This window comes from Caloenas nicobarica, chromosome 3 (genome assembly GCF_036013445.1).
Source record: "Caloenas nicobarica isolate bCalNic1 chromosome 3, bCalNic1.hap1, whole genome shotgun sequence".
NCBI lineage: Eukaryota > Metazoa > Chordata > Aves > Columbiformes > Columbidae > Caloenas > Caloenas nicobarica.
Window position 1 is genome coordinate 66071938 of NC_088247.1, and position 22563 is coordinate 66094500.

Consider the following 22563-nt stretch of genomic DNA (forward strand, 5'->3'; position numbering starts at 1 on the left):
CAAATCAGAAGCAGATTTCTTATTCCTGCAATCTCAATCACATTCCTATTACAAAAATATACCATAATAATTATACCATGGTATTCTTGGCAGGATATTTTGCATTATATACCACTGTATTCGAAGAATGAATAACCAAAACACCACAAGTATGTCTTCCTTTTTTAAAAAATAGAACTATTTTGCCTTAAAAATCGAATTTGAAGTCAGAATTCCCCAATCACTCATTAATCTCTTTAGAGTTATAGCCTCCTCTATTAAGAACTGTTTGGTAGCTCACAGATTAAAACCAATAGTTTTTCTCATTAAATATAAGTAGCCATTATGACCGCAGACACATTGTTTCATGCTGTGAATCATATCTACCTTGCATATAGACTTCTAATTTTACAATTTAAGCAAGAAGGGGACGATTTCTTTTTCTGGTTCCTTCTCTTAAAGTAACATTAAGCCCAAGAGGTCTACACTGCATCACAGACATCTTGCATCAGAATTACACATCCCATACCTGGGACATGATTCCTTCTTTTATTCAACACATTCTTCTGGGTCCAAGACATTGGCAGCTTAATTAAATTATGCTTTATAGCTTTCAAGTTAGTGTAATATGGAAGCTTGAGTCAAGCCTGAAGATCCTTATCATATTACACCAGTGCTGATACAATCTAAATCTCTAGGGGCTTATTTTTCTTTGGCAGGAAAAACAAATTTCACCATTTGTAAATGTTATTGAATTTATACACAATGGCTAAAGTGCACATCCATTTAAATAAAAGCCATTAAGTTTGCTAAAAAAAAACCAGGAATGCCAGCTCACATCTTGGCTTAATGCAGTAACTGCAGTAGTTAAAGAGTTGATATGTCAAAGGGTTTATTTCCTGCCCGTGAAGGGGAAATGAACTCAGTGATCTGAAAGGTCTTTTCTTTTCCACCTACTCTGATTGTAAGCATACTGGCAGGTCTAGACACAGATTAACACAGTGCTTTCAAGGGATTTCAAGACCTGGAGCCTCAAGCAGAGAGGATGGTGCACCTGAAAGGAGTGGAGATGCTCCAAACAGGGGACTCTGGGCTTCAGTCTCACTGCCTGCCCTGGGCTGTGGAGTAACAACACTTCAGAGATTGAGATCAGGTCTGCAGACTTCCTGCCTGAAGAGGTCTCTGTCTCAGTCCTTCTTACTAGTGATAACAACAGGAGGTGAGACTGGGGCTTTCTGGCCAAACTGAGATTCCCAAATCCCCACCAGGAACATCTGCCCTTCTCCTCTTTTATCTGTTTCAGTAGTAACCAGCTTATGCTATCAAATACAACCATAGTCAGCATGCAACTAGGGGGATATTCTCTCACACATACCCACCCAAAACTGTAGCTGCCAAAATATCAGCTTTGGAGAGAGCAGGAGAAAGGTTATTTTTGGACTAGGACCCCCAGTTTACACCACCATACCCTGAGCAGCCCCGTAGACCCTACCAACAGGAGAAGCAAACAGCAGCGAGGATGATCAATCTCAGGCAAGAACATCAACCCATTCTGCCCCCAAAGACCCTTTTTGATGTAACACCTTCCAAGTCTATTGGACCAACTCTTAACCCTTGACACCAGAGAAAACCTTCCAGTAGCAACTGGTAGGACAGCATGCTTCAGGCTGAGGCACATGGCCCAGGATGGCTGCATTACTCCCTGCCTGCCACCTCTTACACAGCCCGCTCCACAAGCAGGAGGCAGAAACCACGCTACATTTGGTGTAGTCTTTTCTACTTCTCAGTTTACACGTTCATAAACACCTGAGGGTGTTGATTCCAAAGTAAATGCTTTCCCACCTTCACCCCTGGGACTTCATGAAGAGGACAGAGGATCTGGGAGTTAGACAGCAGAAGTAAACTTGAGAAACAGTCCCTTGGAAAATTAAAAGCAGATCTTGATTCTTGCATGCCAACAGCCCTAAAGCAGTAATACAGCTTAGGGCCTCCCTTCTTGTACCCCTGTAGAACCAGCATGTTACTCACACATTAGAAGAATAAAAAAGTACACTGAGGATTACGTTTGCCCACTAAAACACTTGCTTTTAGCTTCACAGCTACAGAGTGCCCTCTCTTCCATGGTACGTGGATACCCCTTTCCTGTTGAAGGTGATCAGATAAAGACAAAATTCCATTGCTTTCCTCTAACTAGTAATTTGCTATACACTGTATAATGTTATCAAATCATCCAGCCTAAAGGGAAAGAAATGCATGATTTCCAGAATGAAGTCACCATTGTACAAAATTAACTCCGTGACCACATCAGCAACAAGCATAAACAAAGTAGGAAACTTTGGTTGCATTGCACAAGCAATTAATCATCCCTCTCTTAAAAATAAAAGGGGGAAGGGAGAAAGGCAGTTCTCCATTTCTTGGGCATTTCCCTCTTTTTTATTTTTTCTGTGCCACGGAACATAGCATTTTCACAATTTGTGTACAGTTATGTACTTAAAATCTACGTAGCGTTAAAACTCTACGTAGAAAGATCAAAACCTGTGCAGGACCTACCTCTGCCAGATGCAGAAGCTCTGGTTTTCCATACCATCCCAGTTCAGCAGTAGTAGCAGTGCTGACTGAAACTTTTCCCTCTAATATTTCACAAACATGTAACCCTTGCTTGGGTACCCTGTCTACTTATTGCAAGTCTCTTTAAGTATCAGTGAGAATAGAAAGAATAATAAAAAAGAAAAAATGCAGAGGGATTATTAATCATACTGCATTATGAGAGTCACTTTACTGTTGCAGAACCTGTAGCACTCTTAAACATACTTTCTCATACTTCACCTTAAAAAAAAAAAAATCCAGCACTATTGTGGCAGAGCTGTAAAATGATCCTAGTGGTGGTTTATTTAGCAATTCAGGCAATTGAGTTTGACAGATGACCACCAAGAACTGTTTTCTGGAGGAAACCCATTCATCTTAGATGCAGCCAGCGATAGCAGAGGCAGCGTGGGTGCTGCGAGCCCTGGCACTGCAGCTGCCTGCTCTGCCCTCCGTTTTCAAAGGCTTCCCAAGTCTTTCCCTACTTCTATTTCAGTTCTCCAGGTCTGACTGGCAGCTGGCGAGCAGAGGACTGACTGCTCTCTCCCAGCATCTCCCTCCATGGCTCAAGTCCCCCTTCCCGCTCCCGCTTACCTCCCCAGGGCACCGGCTTCAGCCTCCCGGCCACCCCAGCTCTGCCACGGGGACACGGACACGCAGACACAGGGACTCTCCCTACCCCGGGCATGCCAGGAAACTCTGCCTAACACTTCAGAACACTCAGCCGTTAGGAACTAAAAACAGATCCTGCGTGAGGCTGGATGTATTTTTGTCTGCAGGCTACACACCCTCCTCCCGTTCAATTTTTTCCATTGGTGGAACAGCATGATGCAGACTTAACCAGAGGGTGGTTTTCCACGGGCCGCCTGAAACGATTACGCGGGCTGGCCTGCCACGATGCCGGGCAGCCACCGGGGAATACGCCATGACTGGGCTCTTGTCTGACCCCGCATTCCTCTGTTGTCAGGCTGCTTCCACAGGAAAGCTGCTCGGAAGGCTGCCGAGTAGAGAGCAGTTTGCTTGCCTGAAAGTAGCACCAGGGTCTCCTTTTTTCTTTTCTTTCTTTTTTTTTTATTTTTGAGTTTAAAAAAAAAAAAAAAGCAAACAAACTTGCTAGGAAGGAGTAGGTGTTCCTAACATCCTTATATGAGGCACCCTGGCAAAAAACGTAACTCCCCAAACCACAGCAGGAATGTTGTAGTCATGAAAACACAATCTTAAGAGCATCCCTCAGGCATGTTTCATGATCATGCACAATGGCATCACGTATACAACCACCAGTTCTGGTGCTCTCTTCCTTGCTGCTTTATTTTGTCATACTTTTTATATCGTCCTGTGGAGAAATAGTTGGTTTTTAATAACTGATAAAATGGGTCTCTTAAGATGCAAATGACGTCTCCAAGTTTCAATATACAGAGACAGGCTGTTAAATCTGTAGTTAGATGCATGAACAATTGCTTTATTATCAGAAAAGCTCAACACTTCTTTGGTTGCAGCAACAGTTGGTGAATAAACTCGGTTGAAAAACAAGGCATTTATTCAAATATTATAATAAAACTGCAGGGTCACATTCAAGTGCCAAGCATGAAAATATAGCCAAGCTACACTGCAGATGTATTCAATTGAAATTAAACACATGAACACTATAATAGAAATCATTAGTAAACCACAAAAGCCCCAAATCAATATGTATGTCCACAAAAACAAAATAACTATTTGCATTGTAACATGGGAATTGCCAGCTAAAAGTGGACCTCTGTTTCACTGTGTCCACCATCCTGTCTCATTACAAGGGAAGCTCCATAACCCAGAAGCTTTGGAGTGATTTGGAACAAAATTCAATTTCATCTCCAAAGTGCAGTTACAGTTAACTCCTTCATTGGAAAATGATGACTTGGATGTCTGCTCAGACTTCACAGGTTGGCAATATTAGCACTGCATACACTCTCCTCACCATGGCAAAGGTCAAATCCTTCTTTGAATTTCACTGGCCTCAATTAAGGTTTCTATAAGTGAGTTCCACAGGTTAGTTTTTGTTAAACTTAACAGAGTAGTACATAACTCATGCCTGTTCTCCTAATTCTACATCTGAATATATGTCTGGGGGCTTCACACCTGCTTGTTCTGGTAATGACTTTACTAACTGTGAAAAGCAGACTATTTTCTTTTCCCTGTTCCCAGTACAATTATATTCTCTTCACCTAGCATAGCTGTGGTCCAACTGTTTCACTAACAGGCTAGATCCAAGACCTGGGACTAACATGGAAGCAATGACAGCTCACGAGTAAAAGCACCAGATCTCTCTCAGGAGTAATAGTTGGCCTCCAGTCCCATCTCCCTTCTCACATGGAGTACTGCATTTCCCTCATGAGTCTACCTCTTAGTTGATTAATAAACCATGTTCAAATGATTCCTTAGAAATGGTTAGCTTCCAACCAGCCCAGAAGTCTTTTATCATACCCTATTTTGTCAAATTCATCTTTCTTAAGGTGAACGTTGGGAAGTTCAAATACTATTCCCAGAGATGCCTCTCCAGAAGCCTGCACAATAACTGCAATTCTTCTCTAACTCAACAAGATGTACCTGGGCTAACATAATCTAGGACTCAGCTGAATCACATTAGTGCCCCAAAATCTTCCAGCAACAGATAATAAAGCTGCCTATTCCCTTCCTCTTTCATTTTCAGAAGGTGACTCCCAAATGTCAACAGGCATTCTTGCTATTAGTGCAAAGCACACAACCCTGTACTTTATCCTTCTTCAAGTTCACTGCATTTTACCATTCCAGTCCTAGGGGTCATTCAGCTATTTACTACATTATTTCTAATCTACCTGTGTATTTTCTATATCTCCCGCTTTTTTTCAGCCAGTTTCACCCGTGCATGACAAGTGAACCAACACTCATTAAGCTTGCTCTCAAGACTCCAGTTGATACTCCCCAGGTTCTTTTATTCTTGTTTCCACCTCTAACATACTGAACTGATTACTTTTAGCACACTGACATTACATGTTGAAGGCATACTTTTCTGACTTCTATTTGACTTAGTGGAGCTTTAACTTCCTCCATCTCACACCTGCTGCAAGAGCTTTCCCCTGACCATGAGGCCTCCTTCTGCCTTGCTCCTTGTGGAGCTTCTTGGGGAGCAGGCATGGCAGGGTGACAGGGCTTTGGTAAAGACTAGCTTGTGGGTTACAGCATTAGTGTCCCTCTTTATTACACCCCCAAAAACTGAGTTTCCATACATCCACCTCATCCCCTTTTTCTGACCCACTGCCTTGTCGTTATCAACTTCGGCCAATCAGATAAGGAAATACTCTCTGGAGACCCACAAGGGGTAGGCAAGCTCCATGCTGAACACAACGGATTAATCTTTTATTACTATGTGAAGTATTTATGTGCCTCACAATCTTCCACAAATGTATAATCGCAGCATTGCTAGAAGAAAGGTGCCATTATCTGCATTTTCTAGAGAACTACTAGGTCACATAGGAAATTAAAGTGTATCTCAATACAGCAAGAGGATCTCCGTAGCTTGTGTTAATGCATATCTCTGCTAGCTTAACAGTCCTTAACATCACTGTTTTGCAGTAAAAACAAACTGTAATTTGTGCAGAGAAGTCCATAATGGAATTAAAAATAAAAGTTGTGCCTTGGATCAGAGATTGGCTATATAAACAGTCTAGATAACAAGGATGTTATGAAGGTTGTATGTTAAACGTGTTATGTAGAACAATTTAAAGCCAATTACTTATTTTTATAGATGGAGATAAATGAATTATCGAAATTAAAGAGAGCTATTTTAACCTATGCTTTATGCTACTTTTACACTACAAAAACATTTCGATTTTACTTTGAAAGTGCTAAAACACCCCATTGTCACCACTGTTTTGTTTTCTAAGCAATGGAAATCCACTAAGAAAACACAGAAAATGCACGTGTCCCCAGAATTCATGCTAAGATGACGACACACCTCCTTCCCTAAAGTCAGCCCATTTTTTAAACATATGCCACCCCTATAAAATATCTTTTCCTAGACACAGTACAGTCTGTTTCTGAGAGGCCAGTTCTCAACTTTGCCTTCTTTTGCCTGGCTGACCTGACACTAATACAGCTGAGCTGTGTGAAAATCCCTGGTCCATAAGGTCCCTTGGCCAATACTCCACAGATGGGCACTGGATGGGCACACATGGAGAAATTTCAGTATCTTGCCAATCATGACTTATCCACAGACTGGCAGATATGTACAGAGACTTCCCATGAAATCTAAAACATGTTCCCATGTTTTCCAAAATGGGATATGTGTAGGAATTAAAGAAGTCTGAGGCAGTAAATCAGGTTTCTCAAGTCAGAAACCTCTAACGGCGTTCTCAAGAAAGCTGGGAAGTTGTACTATGCTAAGTGTAACTATAGTGCTGAAAAATAATTACATGTTATTGTCAACAAGATTAATAACCAGATATAAGTTTCAAAGCTTTGTTGATTTCATGACTAAAACATCTGAATCACACAACACCTGCTAGAGAAATAGTCTCATTAAACTGTACTCAAGGTCCATCCTTGGTATATTTGGCCTTGAAGGGGAACTGCACAAGAAATGCAGTGATCTCCCATTCAGCCAGTGATGAAGGGAAAACCTTAAACCACATGAAATTCTCTAGAAGACGTCAATTCAATTTCTGAGTACTTCTCACCTTTCTGCGAACCAGCGCTCACGCACTTGGCTTCCTGGTCTCAGCTCCAAATGTTTGTCAAATGGAAAAGGACAAAAATAATTGAGGTCATTTGTTATTTAATTCTGATTCAGAGGAGTATAGAAAAACAGTGAACAGGAGCCCATGTGTTAGCACGTTCCTTCTTGACAGAGCTCACAGACCCCAGCAGGACATTTCACTTACCAAATGACAGCATCAACGCAAGTCTTAACAGCTCTGGCTATAGGTCAGAATAGATGTTAAGCAATGAAAAATGCCATAGATTAGTACAATTTTATACCCTCAGTTATCACAGAGACTTACAATGCCCTAAGTGGCTACTGCCTTCCTGTCAGAGGCTCTTGTTGTCCCTGCGAAATGCAGTAATACAGGAGATCAAAGGGATGCTCCCCATCCCTACCTCCCTGTGAGGCCCTTCCCAGCTCAGCAGAGAAGAGAGACTCCTGCCCAGGCCCTCTCCAGATGCACATCATGCTCATCTCAAATGGGTTTTTCCAGTATACCCACTGACATTTAAGGCATGCAATAAGCCATACCTGATGTTTAAAACAAGATGAAATTTTTCCTTTATTTTTATGTTGCACGGTTCTCTAGCACTGCTGTAGACATGGTCTTACTATTTGTGGTTATTATCTATTTTCAAGTGAGTTATATGGAATAGCTTGGGAGTCAAAGTGTCTCTGGTTACTGTCTTATTAATTTCAGTATAATTAAATGAAGAAAGACAAAGCATGATCATGTGATAGCAGGGCACGTGGCAGAAGCATTACTGAAAAATGGGAAATCAATTAGGAGAGAAAAAGAGGTGAACTACGCAGCAAACCCATCTCCTCAATTTAGATGACTAAGTGCACTGGATGTGACAAGCCTGGCCTGCAATGACCAATCAGTAACCCTACACTGGGTCTGGCTGGGATAGAGTTAATTTTCTTCATAGCAGCCCCTATGGTGCTGCATTTTGGATTTGTGACCTAAACAGTGTTGATAACACACCAGTGTTTGCACTATTGCTGAACAGTGCTGGCACAGCATCAAGGCTTTCTCCATTTCTCACCCTGCCCCACCAGCAAGCAGCCTGAGGTGGGCAAGAGGCTGTGAGGGGAGACAGCTGGGATATTTGACCCAAACAGACCAAATGGATATCCTACACCGTATAAGGTCATGCTCAGCAATAAAAACGGGATGTTGTTTTGCCAAGGTTGCCATTGCAACAACTGAGACCAATGAGGCCCTCACAAGAGTCAGCCTCTGAGACCAAGGTGGCCTTCACAACCTTTGGTAGCTACTGCTACAGAGAGGCTCACACTTCTTAATTTTATTTTCTCTTCAGAACTAATGGTAAAAGCTTCATCTTTGAAAAATAAAGTGAGAGAGAAATACTGATACACCAGGAAAAGATAGGAACTTTCCACAGGGTGTTTCCAAAAGATGGACTGAATTTCAAAGATACAGTGATTTCGAATTGGGTCCATCTCTTTGAAATACCCTGTATATCAGTAGAGCAGAACTGATGCATCCTTTTTGACAAGCACTCTACTTCAGCAATACTCTTCAATATATAACTAGCAGTAACAAGTTTCTGTTAACTAGGTAACTGTATCTTCCAAGCTATAATTAAAAGTTACTTTACTACAACATATAGGTGTAAGAATGCTCTCAATTTAGGACTGTTACTTTGCAGGAACAAAACCCTAAAACTTGGACAAATCTCACAAAAAAAAAGGAGTGGAAAGATTTTTTTTTAATGCATTAGGTTAAAAAATGAGAACTGATGCCTTCACACATCCTGTTAAAAAAAAAAGCACATCTATTAAACATGTAAAAATATTTGAAGGTGGAGTCATTTGTCACAAGAATATACTAGGAGATCTTACAACATAAATATTTATAAAGCACAGATGTTATTTCACATTGCATTACTACCATAGCTTGTTCCATTAACTGATCCAACAGACCAGCTAATTGCTTGTGCAAGATTGACTATTTGCTATTACCCATTCAAGGCAGAAGCACAAACAGTTGCCGGAGAGCAGGGAAGGTTTAAGGGGCTGATTTCTAACCAAATATATTTAATAATTTTTCATTATAATACTGATAATTCTGTCATCAATTAAGTTAGAAAAATCTGCAAACATAAATAAATGTAACAGAAGGATAAGTATGGCAAAGTTTCTAATAAAATTATGGCAAATCGGTGTTTGCTTCAATAGCAGGCACCTAAAGGCATACAAAATAATTTTGTCGTATAATGAATTTTAACTAAAGTACTCCTGCATATGCACATTATTTTATAGGAAGTTTCAAGACATGAATGTTTCCTCTGAAGTTTCAGATCCTAGGGTTATATGAATATATAGCTAATTCTGCTTGACAATACTTCTAATCCTTCTGTTAGTAGAGAAGCACTTCAAAATGCAAAATAAGGAACTAACACAACATAAGGAATATTAAAAATGTCAAATTCAAGGGGAGGGGGATTGTTTGTTTGCTGCTTCTTTTAAAAGTCTTTATTGTGATTTCTCATTATAGCTAGCTGGCAAACCTACTAAAAGTGGTAAATGGCAATATTAGGAGCTTATTACAGTACCATTAAACTAACTAAAAGAAATACTGGGGTATAAAAGCTAGAAGAATTCTGGCTAACATGTGTTGATCATACCCATACACACCGCCTGAACAGAGCAACACACAGATCCCACAAGCGGCTGCAAAGCTATTTGCCTGGAGCAGACTGAACAATGAGAACAAGTTCAACATCTGCCATGGTGTCCAACTGCTCACAATGATTTTTCTGGTCAGAGAGGGCATTGTTTAAGTTGACAGGTTCCTAATGGTCTGAATTATTTAGCAATTCTCAAAAGACTCTTTCTACTCATTACAGGGAAAAATGCAAACCACTGCAGCCAGGGTTCCCTTGCTCCCCGGGAACTGATCATGCTAATTGAGGAGAACATCACAATGTGTCCCATTTTAATCGCATGAGTTAAGTAGGCAAGAGGCTTCTATTATCCCCGTCATACAATGAAAGACGGAGGCCGCCGGCTTCCGCAAGGATACACGCCATGGTATAGCATCTCAACAGTTTTTAAAAACCTCATTTTAAACAATGAGGACATATGTTGCTGATAAGCACTGCATCTACCAAACGAAGTAAACACGTAAATTATATTAAAGAGAAATTTGAAACATGCTGTTTCTCATCTCAACACATGGGAAGTTATGGGGACGGAGAGGCAAAATAGCTGTTTATTTTTCTTCTCATCTGCCATATGATAGACAATAGGTATAAACAAATTGATGTAGCAGCATGAGAGGTTACAGGCAAATGATACTCATACTTAAAGAGCTAGATCAAAGATATTCCCACATTTAGTATCTATAGAAATGAAGTAGAACATTACTAGTAAGGAAGCAGAATAACAGCAGCTTTACTTATGATGGATTATTCCTTTGTCACTTATCTTAACAGTGATCAAACACGCTGCAGCAGTAACTCTCTCATGTAATCCTAGCTTTCCTGAATACGGGACAAAACACAGTCTTACTGCAATCAACAGGACAGTCTTATTTTCCTCACAGCACTAGGAGCCCTCTAAAATTTTGAATCCGTTCAAAATTGTAACACCTGAACAGAATCCCTGACATAAACTTTGTAAGGAATGTTAGTGTAGTAATTACGTATGCCTGCAATAGACCCCTATTACCAAAACACAGACCATGTGTGAGAAGAAAGAGATTTACAAACACATTCAAAGGCTATAAAGGAAGACATGTAAATATTTAGTAGATTACCGTATGGAACACAATAGATATAGAGAATTGCCAGTTTGATGGAAGGACAAATAGAAAGAGAAAACTTAAAAATTAATGTTATTACTTCTGTTCCTAAGCAACCACAAAGAGGATAAGAAATAGCAAAAATAAACTACCTCAATGCATATTATAGGAGTTTGGGAAATTCCTTTCCTATTCTTTAAAAAGATGCTACAGAGTTAAGCCTTTCAATTAACATGAACAAAAAGACACTAGTTTACATTGAAAATCTATATTTTGTCATCTGCATATAAACATTTCCAGAAGCAGAAGATTAAGTCAGCTAGCTAAATGGAAAGGCATTAAATATTTTGCCAGCATGACATTGTGAATCAATAACTAAAAGCCCAAAAAAGCAAAGAGACAACATGATACCAGCCTATTCAGCCATAGAATTTATTTCCAATAACCACATTTTAGCATGCAGCTTAGATCATACGTAGCATTTCCCTGTTTGAGAGCATGCAAGATTGATTATAACAGGCTCAATTGTCCTATGCACAGGCAAACAACATGTAAGGAATAATTAAATCAGCAAGATTCCCCCCACTGAGCCTCCTGCACATGCTTACACTCAGGCAAGGGAGAGGTAGAGTCCCTCCCAAGAAACAAAAACGTAGGATTATGCGAGAAGCCTAAGACCATCTGCACAAAGTCATGTGGCCAGGGATTTCCTCCTCTCCATGCTGTGCACGGGGCATCCTTTCCCACTTCCAGTCTGAGCTGTGGGGAGGGCAGCTGAGATGGGCTTTATTTCCCAGATCAGGGACAAAAGGGAATCAAGGACCAGGGGTTTCTGAGGTCCTCGTTGCCCATACTTACTGCCTTCAAAGCTAAGCCATTTAAGGATGTAATCCTTAATACCTCAATCTGCAGAAGTTCATAATGTCTGGTTTGTTGTGAAATTCTGCACATCCCGGTCCCAGCCCAGCCCCACTCACACCCCCTCCCATGTGCTGTGCTCTCCCTGGAGCTGAGCCAGCCAGGCACAGTCACCCTGCTTCCGTCCATCTCCCAGGGACAGTGGCATGGGGCTCTTCCCCGTAACCATGAAGACTACAGGAAAGACACAAGCCTTTCCCTACACGGATCCCAGAGTTTAACGTGAATTAACAAGCAGAGCACGGGCATTTTCTGTTTCCTATTTTCTCTCAACTAATTTGAGTTCCTTTCTCCTTGCCTGAGGTAGAAAGCTAAGATCAGGGAAGAAAAAAAATGTTCTTGACCTCAACAGGATATCTTGTTAGGGTATGGCAGCCTCAAGGACTCTTTCCTGGCATCTGAGAAGTGGATTATAATTAACGTTCCTGTTGGTTCACTTTTTCCATGGGGCCCAGAGGGGAATTCTATACCATTTTTCCATATATAATGAAACATTAACTGTATTGCAGTAAAGGCAACCCACAAAGCAATGTTTGGATGCTCTTTGACTTCAGTATCCCTAAGCAATTTGTAGAAGCAGACCTGTTTTTCCAAAGTGCTTTACTCTTTCTAAACAATGCTCAAGCCCATGTGAACAGGCTACTCTGAAGCCATGATTTCTGAGTCCTGCCTGCTCTCTCTCACCTTATCAACCTGCCTTTCAGCTTCCTGAAATATTATTGCTGACACAGTGGCATTACTAAAAGACCAATCCAAGCCAACCGCAGATAATAGAATGGCTCCCACTGACTTCTGTGGGCTTTGGATCAGACCAAAAGCAGTGAAAGTACACAGAGGATGAAGTCACATAGATCTGCTTTTCATTTCAGTATGGTTCTTAAAAATACGCCTAACTTCATTTAGTGTATTGTGTTCTTGATTTTATGCTGGGCTGGCAAGGTACACTGAACCAACACATCAAAACATATCCCTTGCCTTGGCTTAAATTCAGATTATTACATCTCCATTTTTCCACAAATTTGAGATAATAAAGTAAAATAAATAAATAAAATCAAGAAAAGGTTAATTTCACATAAAGCAAACTATCACCTTCTTTAACTGTACTAAATACAGAAAAGGAACATTCTGCTCACTTAACACACACTACGTAACGAGTTTATCAACACTGACATTAGTTTTGCAATGTATAAGACAGTCTGCAACCTCTTCTTGCAGGCCATTATTTGTGAAATGCAAGATTACCCCAGAGCCATCCCCAGGAAATCCTCAACTCCTCTCTCTATTCAACAGAAATATCAGGCAGTCATTACCTTCCAGGTCTAATCAAACCTTGTTAAACATCCCCCAGTGATATATAAATTGGCCAACCTTCCAGTGCAAGATTCAAGTCTGGACCTAGAATTTGAACAATATTCAAAAACTAGGAATGTCTGGATCTCAAAGCTTCACTTAATTGTGTCTGGAACAAATCAAATCCACAGTCTAGTTTGCATTTCAGCTCTATGCCTTCAAAGCGGTTCCAATCTAATATTTTAATTTGGACAAATCACTACTTCTAGTAATTAGAAGTGCTTGAAATGTTCCAAAAATAATGTGTTCAATAAAATACTTTTCTTGAAATGTGAAATTTTGGAAAAAATGATGTCCATGTAATAATCTGAAACATGTTCTGGTAACCTATTTTTCAACAACAAATTACTAATGTTGATAACCATGAAACTGATAAATGAATACATACACACACAGAAACACAGGTAGTGGTCTGTATTTGCAAGGTTAAGATAAATTGTCAATGCTCAATGTCCCTGACAGGCAGTAAGTCCTCCCTAGTTGGGACAGCTGTTAGGCCCACCAGCATCTGAAGAACTGAGTGAAACTACACTGATAGAGCGGCCACAGTACATTGCTTTTAATAAACCAGATTAGCCTCAGTTACATCGTTTGTAGCTGTTACAGCAACCAAGCTAACACCTCACCACAAGCCAAAGTGAAAACTCAGCAGTGACCCTTGCAGAGATTGCAAACATTTTTGAGTTTGTTCTTTGTTACGTCATCAAGGTACACAGAAATAGACAATTTAAGCTATAAGCAATTCCATGACTAGTATATGAGAATGGTCAACTAATCAAGGGTCATGCCAGGTTTCACAGAATCACAGAATAGTTGAGGTTGGAAGGGACCTCAGGAGGTGATCTGCTCCAACTCTCATGCTCACACAGAGCCACCTAGAGTGAGGTGCCCAGGACCACATCCAGATGGGGTTTGAATATCTCCAAGGATGGAGACACTACTAACTTTTGTTTGGCAACCTGTGCCAGCACTCTGTCACTCTCACAGTAAAGAAGGGTTTCCTGATGTTCAGAGGGAACCTTCTGTGTTTCAGTTTGTGTCCACTGCCTCTGGTCCTGTCATGGAATACTGCTGAGAAGAGCCTGGCTCCATCCCGTCTGCACTGTCCCTTCAGGGATTTATACACATTGATGAGATCCTCCTGAGCCTTCTTCAGTCCCAGCTCTCTCAGTCTTTCATCACAGGAGAGGTGCTCTAATCCTTTCATCATCCTTGTGGCCCTTCATCAGACTCTGTCCAGTACATTTATCTGTCTTCTGTACCGGGGAGTCCAGAACTAGACACAGTACTCCAGCTATGGGCTTACCAGTGTTTAGGGACAGAAGAGCAGAAGGACTGCTTCTTTGGTGTGTTTTGGAGGGTTTTTCTTGGTACTATTGCTTAAGAAAGTACTACTGCAGCAGAGCTAGGATTCAGAAGTACTGACAGAAAAATATGCAAGAGAAGGAAGAGGACCAGAAATTTATCAAAAAGCCACACCTACAGCTGCCAGAGTTTCTGGGTTGTTTAGACAAGAGCAAGAACAGAAACACATCTTCACACTTTCTGGCAGCATGAGCTGAGAAGCCCTTAAGCCAAATGCCTATCACAATTTGCAAGCCATAGGCTGATGGGAAAACAAGATGCTGGCCAGCCCCTTGGCAGGAGTCTGACTAGAGCTTTCTGGCCAAGAGCTCTGCTGCCAAGCTTCTCACAAGGCAAAAGCCCCTCTGCCTTGGTGTGGAGATAAGCCCAGCACCATTACGAACTGACGCTAGTAAATATAGTTCACTGGCTCAACAATATTTGGTGCCTTTTTCATGCCTGCTTTCTGTGGTGGACACCTGATCATTATGGATGGTGGAAGAAAACAGTTGCTGTATTTGCATGCAGCACATTATTTGGCAATAACAGGCAAAACACCTTTCTCTCCTTGACTCATTTTTAAATACAAGAACTTATGAATAAACACAAATAGATGCATGTGTGTTTTCTAAAGACAGGACTACAATTCAAACTTCATTCCTCTGAAGAACATCCAGCTCCCTTTAAAGCAGTCTCTACAGAAGGCCAGACCTTATTGTGCAAGTGTAAGCTGGGCATCAAATTTGACCCATCACAGTACATAGCACTTTCCTCCTGCTTTGTGTCAGTATAAATGAATGCACAAGTAGAAGGTTCTTGAGAGATGTTCCCTGTTTAAATCACTTTTTGTTCAAGAATGGAGTGGAAGCAGCAGATTTGGTCTTGCCTTCTCTCATTTATTCTTATTGGCTGAGAAAATAAGAAACAGTTATAACCAAGCTTGTCTTGAGTATGATTGGGAAGGGACACCACTCTTTTCAAAGCACTGGAAGCTGCGTTAAATAAATACCAGAGTTCAGAGCACAGACTCAGAGGATGGCATTTCTGGCAAGTGTACAACATAGACTAAGAAAATCATATTGTGTTGTCAACCTGGGAAACAGAATTTCTGGTGACCCCAAAAGTATCATTTACTAACTAGGAAATACAATTTCTGTGCAGAAAAGTGTTGTGTGGCTCTTCTTTCTGTATTATTGCATTTCTCATGCTACACTGAGCTTTACGCGTGTACTCCTAGGAAGCCCATAAACAGCAACTTTCTTTCTGTGCTTGGCTTGCGCTGCTCAGCCATTGTGCTGCTTTTTCCTCTCTCCTCCCTGGGGACTAAAAGCAACAGCTCCTTTCACTTTCCCTTGTAATACAAGTCTTGTTCAGTATTGTTGTTTTCTGTTTCCTATTGTTACTTTGTACTCTAGGAGGTGATGTAGCCATTTAGGATCCAAACAAGGTGACAGATGAAACAGTAACTTTATCCCACAGGCTGCAGGCTCCAGGTTGACAGCAGAACTGGAGACTAAGGTAGAAAGATGATGAACCCCTTCTCAGCAAAATTAAGCAAATGAACCCATGAATTCACATTTGGCTGACCCTAAACAAGGAGGTCACGTGTAAGATTTTTATTTTAAGTGTATTTTGTTTTTTCTTTTAAAAAAGAAAAAAATAAACTTTTGTGGTATTTTAAGCAATTTGGTTGGTAACACCTACACAACCACTTACATGACAGATGAAGACCACCATAATGATGCCTGACCAGCACCTCTACATCAGGAGTAACTCCAATGAAATCAGAGTAATTATTCTGAAGCAAAGAAAGAAATGCTGAAGAAAAGGACAACCAGGCTGTTTCACTCTGTTTAATTCATCTAGTTTCATCCATTTCTCTGCTTCCTCTATATCATCAGCTGAAGACTGAATCTGTGAGCACTCAGGAAAGCAAGGGAACCAAGAGACCTACATTTCAAGACTATGTGGAAGATTTACGTGACTCATGTAAGTCAGTCAGAGAACAGTGGAGGAAGATCTATTTCCTTCTAAAAAATGGTCACCTCAGAGAAAGAGTGAACTCTGAGGTGCCGTTTGTTTCCTGGGGTTTTTTGTTGGTTTTTTTTTGGTTTAGTTTGGTTGTTTGGTTGGTTTTTTTCTCTTTAGTTTCCAAGCGTCTCTGTCCTTTTAGAAGACAGTGTAAAGCTGACAAATGGGAAAACAAAACCAAAGCATTTCACGTACAGAACATTATTCTAGTAGGAACTTCATGAACTGAAGAAATAGAAACTGCAGCAATTCCCCCCGGTCCCAAAAAACCCCACAACAGATGACAAAGTATCAAAATTGTCTCATTTTCCCACTAAAAATGCCTGAAACCAGATGGGGTTCCCCAAAGACATATGGTCTGGGCTTCTACTTATATTAAAATTCAGACCTGATCATTTTAATCCACCATAGCTAATCCTATTTGCCTAACCAAGAGTTAAAATGACTAGCACACTTCTCCTTTCTCTGATGATTCAATAGGTGGCATCTACTCTGCTTTTTTCCCTGCTTTAAGAATTCCAAGATAAGTAGTTCTTAAGAGCCATAAGTTATTACTCTATAGGGTATGTAACATAGATATTCTTCCTTCTTCAGCTTTTGGAAGGGAATTTCTCCATTTTGCTTTCTTATCTGAAGCTGTGCCTTAAGAGAGTGTGTCCCTGGGGTTTGGGGATTGTTTGTTGTTTGGTTGCTGTTTGGCTGGTTTTGTGTTTGTTGCTGTTGTTGGGTTTATTTTTTTTTTTTTTTTTTCCAAAAGCCACATCTATGGATATTTTAGTTACACCACCAGGAGACAGAAGAGGAAACCCACACCTACAGTAACACAAGTCATTAATCAGTCCATAAAACTGTTGTGAAGACACAGACTAAGTTCACGGTCTGCTCAAGTGTTCATAAAGTTTTCACCAAACATCTGTAGAGTGTGGGGGGGAGTCTAAGAGCAGTTAAGACAATTGATTTTGCCAACATTATGTTTAAAAAAAAAAACAAACCAGAAAAAACCAAAACCACAACACACCACAAAACACACACTGGCACACACTGGTGTTCAGACCACATACCAGAGTGTGCCTCCTTTTAACTTACTTCAAAAAAACATATTTCACCTGGCAAATTTTAATCTTTTCCCTTAACTCTGTCCTCAAATACTCATCACTGTCCTACTTGCTCCTTTTCTTCCCCAATAAATTCATCTTTGGCCAACATCACACGGGTTCCAGGCATCATTTAGTTGTCCCCATACTCAGCATCATTTGCTCTTTTCATAAGGACCTGGAAGCCTGGCTGGTGTGGAAGGTCCTAGGAAGCAGGGCAGCAGAACTGCACTTCCATGGGTCTTTTGAACTTACTGGGTTTAGTTCAGTTAAACAGCTGCATATTTTTATAAACTTTCTTCATTCTCTTCTTGTAGCCACCACATTTAAGATGTTCTGGTCAACAAACTAAAATAAATACATTGTTTATCCATTTTATCCATTTTAAATTTAACTCAAATTTCAAAAAAATAGAACTTCACATGACTAACAGATTAACAAGCTATGAAAATGTCATATCTAAATGTACACATGAAAGTGTCTAATTAAGAATTTGCTAAAACTAGGTACAATCATACAAATGTTTAAATAAGGATGATTCAGTATAATGTTACTTACTGATACACAAAAAGATAAGTATGATGACAGCTGCTCATCTGCAAACCAAAATTTTTCAAGGTAAACAACTGAGTAGAACCCACCCAGCTCCGGGAAGACAATTAGAACCCAGTACAAAATAGATTTAATACATTCACTATTAGCACACGTAGGTAACCCTTAGTATAGCAGCACAAGACACTCCAAACCCTCCCGTGCTGGTAAGTCCAATTTCCACACACATACAGGATTTAAACACAGCAAAAGCCTGCAGTCAGATATGCCAGACACTGATCTGGTTTTCTCCTACCCTAAAGCTCTGGTTTACCACCAGGGAGATAACCGAGGGTTGGTTTGCTCTGCCCTCCCTTCCCACTTCCCTTCCCAGGCCACACATGAAGGTAATGCAATTGCATAATACGAATCAGACGAAATGCCATTTACTGCTTCATGCTCAGAAAATTGCTGCACTTGGTCAGGGGCCTCTTTGCACAGGCTCTGCACGAGGAAGCAATCCCAAAACCCTTCTTTTCCATGGCTGTTCCCCTACAATGGCAGGTAGATGCAATAGCACTTAACTCTGAGGCATCTTGTATCCACCTGAAGACTGACACTTATAGCTGTCATTTTTCCAGAACAGAATAAACCCAGTTTTGAAAAGAGGAAGACAGGTCACACACAACCTCTCAAGGGAAGGGTACAGCATCTTTACACCCATACATACAGGGAAGTGTTGGATTCATGGCACTGCTACTTGAAATTTAACAGCTCATGAGTCACTTTCTAGACAAAAACAAATTATCAGTATGCAGCCAACTACTCAACTACAGAAGAGATATCTCAGCAGCAGAGAAAAGAACATTAAAGGGCTCCATCTTGATACCCTAGGCACCAATTTCACTCACAGCGACACCAGCATTCACATGACAGTGATCCCATCAGAGTCTAACGAAATGAAAATATTGTTATTCCAAGTAAAAAAATTAACCAAAATTGCTGAACAGAATAGCTACCCTTAATCCATGTATAGCTTTTGGTACAAAGCATTTGAGTAGCAAGAACTACAAATAGAGCCAGTCAGCGGCCAGGCTCTGCATTGGCTGAGAAGACAAGCCCATCTAGCCCAAAACACCAAACCAGCAGATGGAGGGGGCTGCAGAAATTCAAGGTCATTGAGGGGAACGCTTTTGTCCTGGCCCTGAGATAAATCAAGACAGTGCTGTCTCAGTAAAGCAATAGTTGAAAAGAGGACTTGGAGGTTAAGGAAAAGCAAGAGATCGATCCTACTGCCTCCCACTGCTTGATTCCAGCTGCTTGCCAGAGGGGGCACTTTATATATGCACGATAAAGGAGCAATGCTTCCTAAAAGAAATGCTTAATTCTTTAGGTCACTCCACTTCCTAATGTAAATGATCCAGATAGCAAACCAGCATCAAAAGGCATGCCAGGATTTTACACAGGAAATGTTACCGAGATCAACTGCTGACTTTCATTTAAAAAAAAAAAAAAAAAGCTTAAGAATTGATATGTGTGTGTTGGTCTGGCCTCTTGGGTCCTTGAATCCACTCAATTATGTCCAAAGAAAAGTCTTTTAAGGACACTTTAAAATATACTGGCACATACTTCATGATGGAAAACTATTCTTTTGCTTTTCATCCCTATGACAGACAATCCCAGGAAGCTGCAACTCTTAAGATCTCTTGATCAGCTCCTCTTGTAATCACAGTCAGGCAGCAAGGTCAAAAAGGAAACAGTGGCTATAAAACAATGTTAATGCTACTTTTAATTTTTTAACATTTATTTTTTTGTTATCAAGACTTTTGTACAGAAAACTAGAGAAACTGTGCACAGTTCACAGTTTCTCTCAAAAGGGAAGCACTTATCCACTTAGATTTCAAAGTCTGTCCTTTTTTTTTTTGCTTTAATGCTTTTTTTTCCTTCCAGAGAGAAAGGAGAAGAGACAGAAAAAAGAAAAGAAAAAAAAATGACATATGGTGATCCCAGCCAGCTTCCTGTCCTGGTTTGCATCAAGAGTGTCATGAAATGAAGAATGACATAATATGCAATAGTTCCTCTGGCTTCGAAAAACATATGTTAGGGTGGCGCATACACTCCAGAATCCTGCAGCCAGAGTACACAACTAGAACACTCAGAGTTTCCATTTGTGAAAAACCTCAGAAAAGCATTTTAAGCACAAGTTTAACTTTTAACATATCTTTATCCTACTGAGGTCCTGTATCCTAAACTAGTGCTTAAGGTTTCACCAATACTTACCCTCTTTACAAAAGCATTTCTTTTTGATGAATTCTCTTTCTCATTCCTAAAGGTGAAATCCCAGTTAGACCAAAATTAGCATGAGGTTGCTTACTGCAGAGCCAGGATTTCACTACCAGCTATGAATTTTCTTCAGACTACCTTGGGACAAACTGTGTTCCCAGAGCAGCCAGGGTATTAGGTAAATGGTACAAAATCGTGCCCTTACCGCGCACCTCCGCCTGCAGTCCCCACAAGAGGGTAGGGCTGTGCAGGGGGCAAAGGCAGTGAGAAGTCCAAGGGACATTAGCTTAAACCTGCAACTGCACAACTGAATGACAAGCATGTTTTTGCCCATTTTCCTTGTAAGCTCCCACCCCTTTCTTTTTCCCATAATCAAAAATCATGAGGGAAGTTACACGCAAGTCGTTGATGAAGAGCACAGAGACTCCTAATATGAACTGGTTGTTCTCCCTCCTCCTCCCCAGACACTGTCCCAAGAACTTCTTTGGGGACCCAAGGTTTGCAGAAATCAGCATAAATCAACAAATTTCACTTTTGACAAGCTTTTTTTTTTATTATTCTTTTTAACTATTCCAACTAGCTGATGCTGCAGCAGTCAGCACACATGGGTTCTTGTTTTCACCAGGAACAATCTTGATGTGTTTTTCTTTACTGATGTCTGAGGAGGCACAGGAGATGGCACAGGTGGTCAGATTATCGCTTTGCAGTCTTAAACTGCAGAATCCCTTATTTTGATATGGATAAAATTATTTTCACATTATTTCCCACATTATGCAGCCATTAACTGGAACATGGAGGAGCTGCAAACTGGGCAGGAGCCAGGGAGAAGGGAGATAAGGGTGCTCCAGATGATGACTTTTGCATGGCTGGAAAAGTATCGTGAACCTCAGTGCACGTGCACTGTATGGGGAGGGGGTGACTGAGAGGAGGCGATAGCTTTAAGTCCTCCTCCATCCTGCCCAATAAATCTGTGTCTGACAGATCCCTACAGGCCTGTATATCATTCTCCCTTTTTGCAATTAGGAGACCAGCTGCAATTCCTTGGCCAGAACCCAGCCAAGCTTCCCATGCTCCTATAAGCTTCTCCAACAAATAGCACTAAAAAGCAAAGTAACCAAACACAAAACTTAGCATGTGACAAACTCTTCCATGTGTGACCCCTGTACCACACAACCTGTGAATCTGCATCAGACTGACTTTCTGCATAAGGTCATGACAAGAGGGAAAAAAAAAAAGAGGATCTGGACAGTCTATGAACTTCATTTCCCACCCAGCCTTTCCTGTTTTCCCATCTCTCCACACATCATCTGCCATCTCCGCTCAGTTTGAATGAAGAAAAAGCACAAATCCCAAGATGAGTATGTGCCATCTATAGCAGGCCAGTTCTTTATTTCCAATGAAGATGCAGCCAATTAAATATTTATTGGACGGATGCATATTGCCCCAGAAAACATTTTCACAGAGCATGAGAACTTAATTCAAGAAGCCGAGAGAGGCCAGTGTCAGAACTCACTTCCGTTCTGTATATCCAAGATAATGAAATATAGCTTCCCGTAACGCTTCTCCTTCCTTTTTCTCCAAGAAAAAAAGTTACTCTTTTAGGGATTTGCTGGTATCTTGAGACTTGCCACTGGAAGTAGTAATTGCTTGCAAGAAGCTGGAAATGAAGAGTAAATCTAAGCTGTGCATGACAATCTGCCACCAGTGAATTTAGGAAAAGAGAAACTTCAACTGCTGTCCTGTGTCTCTTCCACCTGATGCTCCACCTATCTCCTCCTGGAACACTCCATTTAAAATTAAAAAAAAAAAACCAACAAAACAAAACAAAACAAAAACAAAAACAAACAAACAAACAAAAACAAAAAAAAAAAAACAAACCCAAAAAAAACACCAAACCAAAAAAACACCCACCCACACAAAAAAAACACCACCACAAAAATAAAATGTAAAAAAAATTTTTA

General features: G+C 40.6%; 1 protein-coding gene across 4 annotated transcripts in view; it reads right to left on the reverse strand.

The window, feature by feature from the left end:
* The window catches only part of TIAM2 (TIAM Rac1 associated GEF 2), a 115072-nt gene that overhangs the window by 92174 nt on the left and 335 nt on the right, over nt 1-22563 (reverse strand). For 3 of the 4 annotated variants that reach the window (XM_065630978.1, XM_065630974.1, XM_065630975.1), the window contains exon 1: nt 3157-3239. The exons of the other annotated variant lie outside the window; for it this stretch is intronic. The gene's annotated coding sequence lies outside the window, so the exon portion shown is untranslated. Of the gene's footprint in view, nt 1-3156; nt 3240-22563 lie in introns of those variants that run through there. 4 annotated transcript variants of the gene reach the window in all.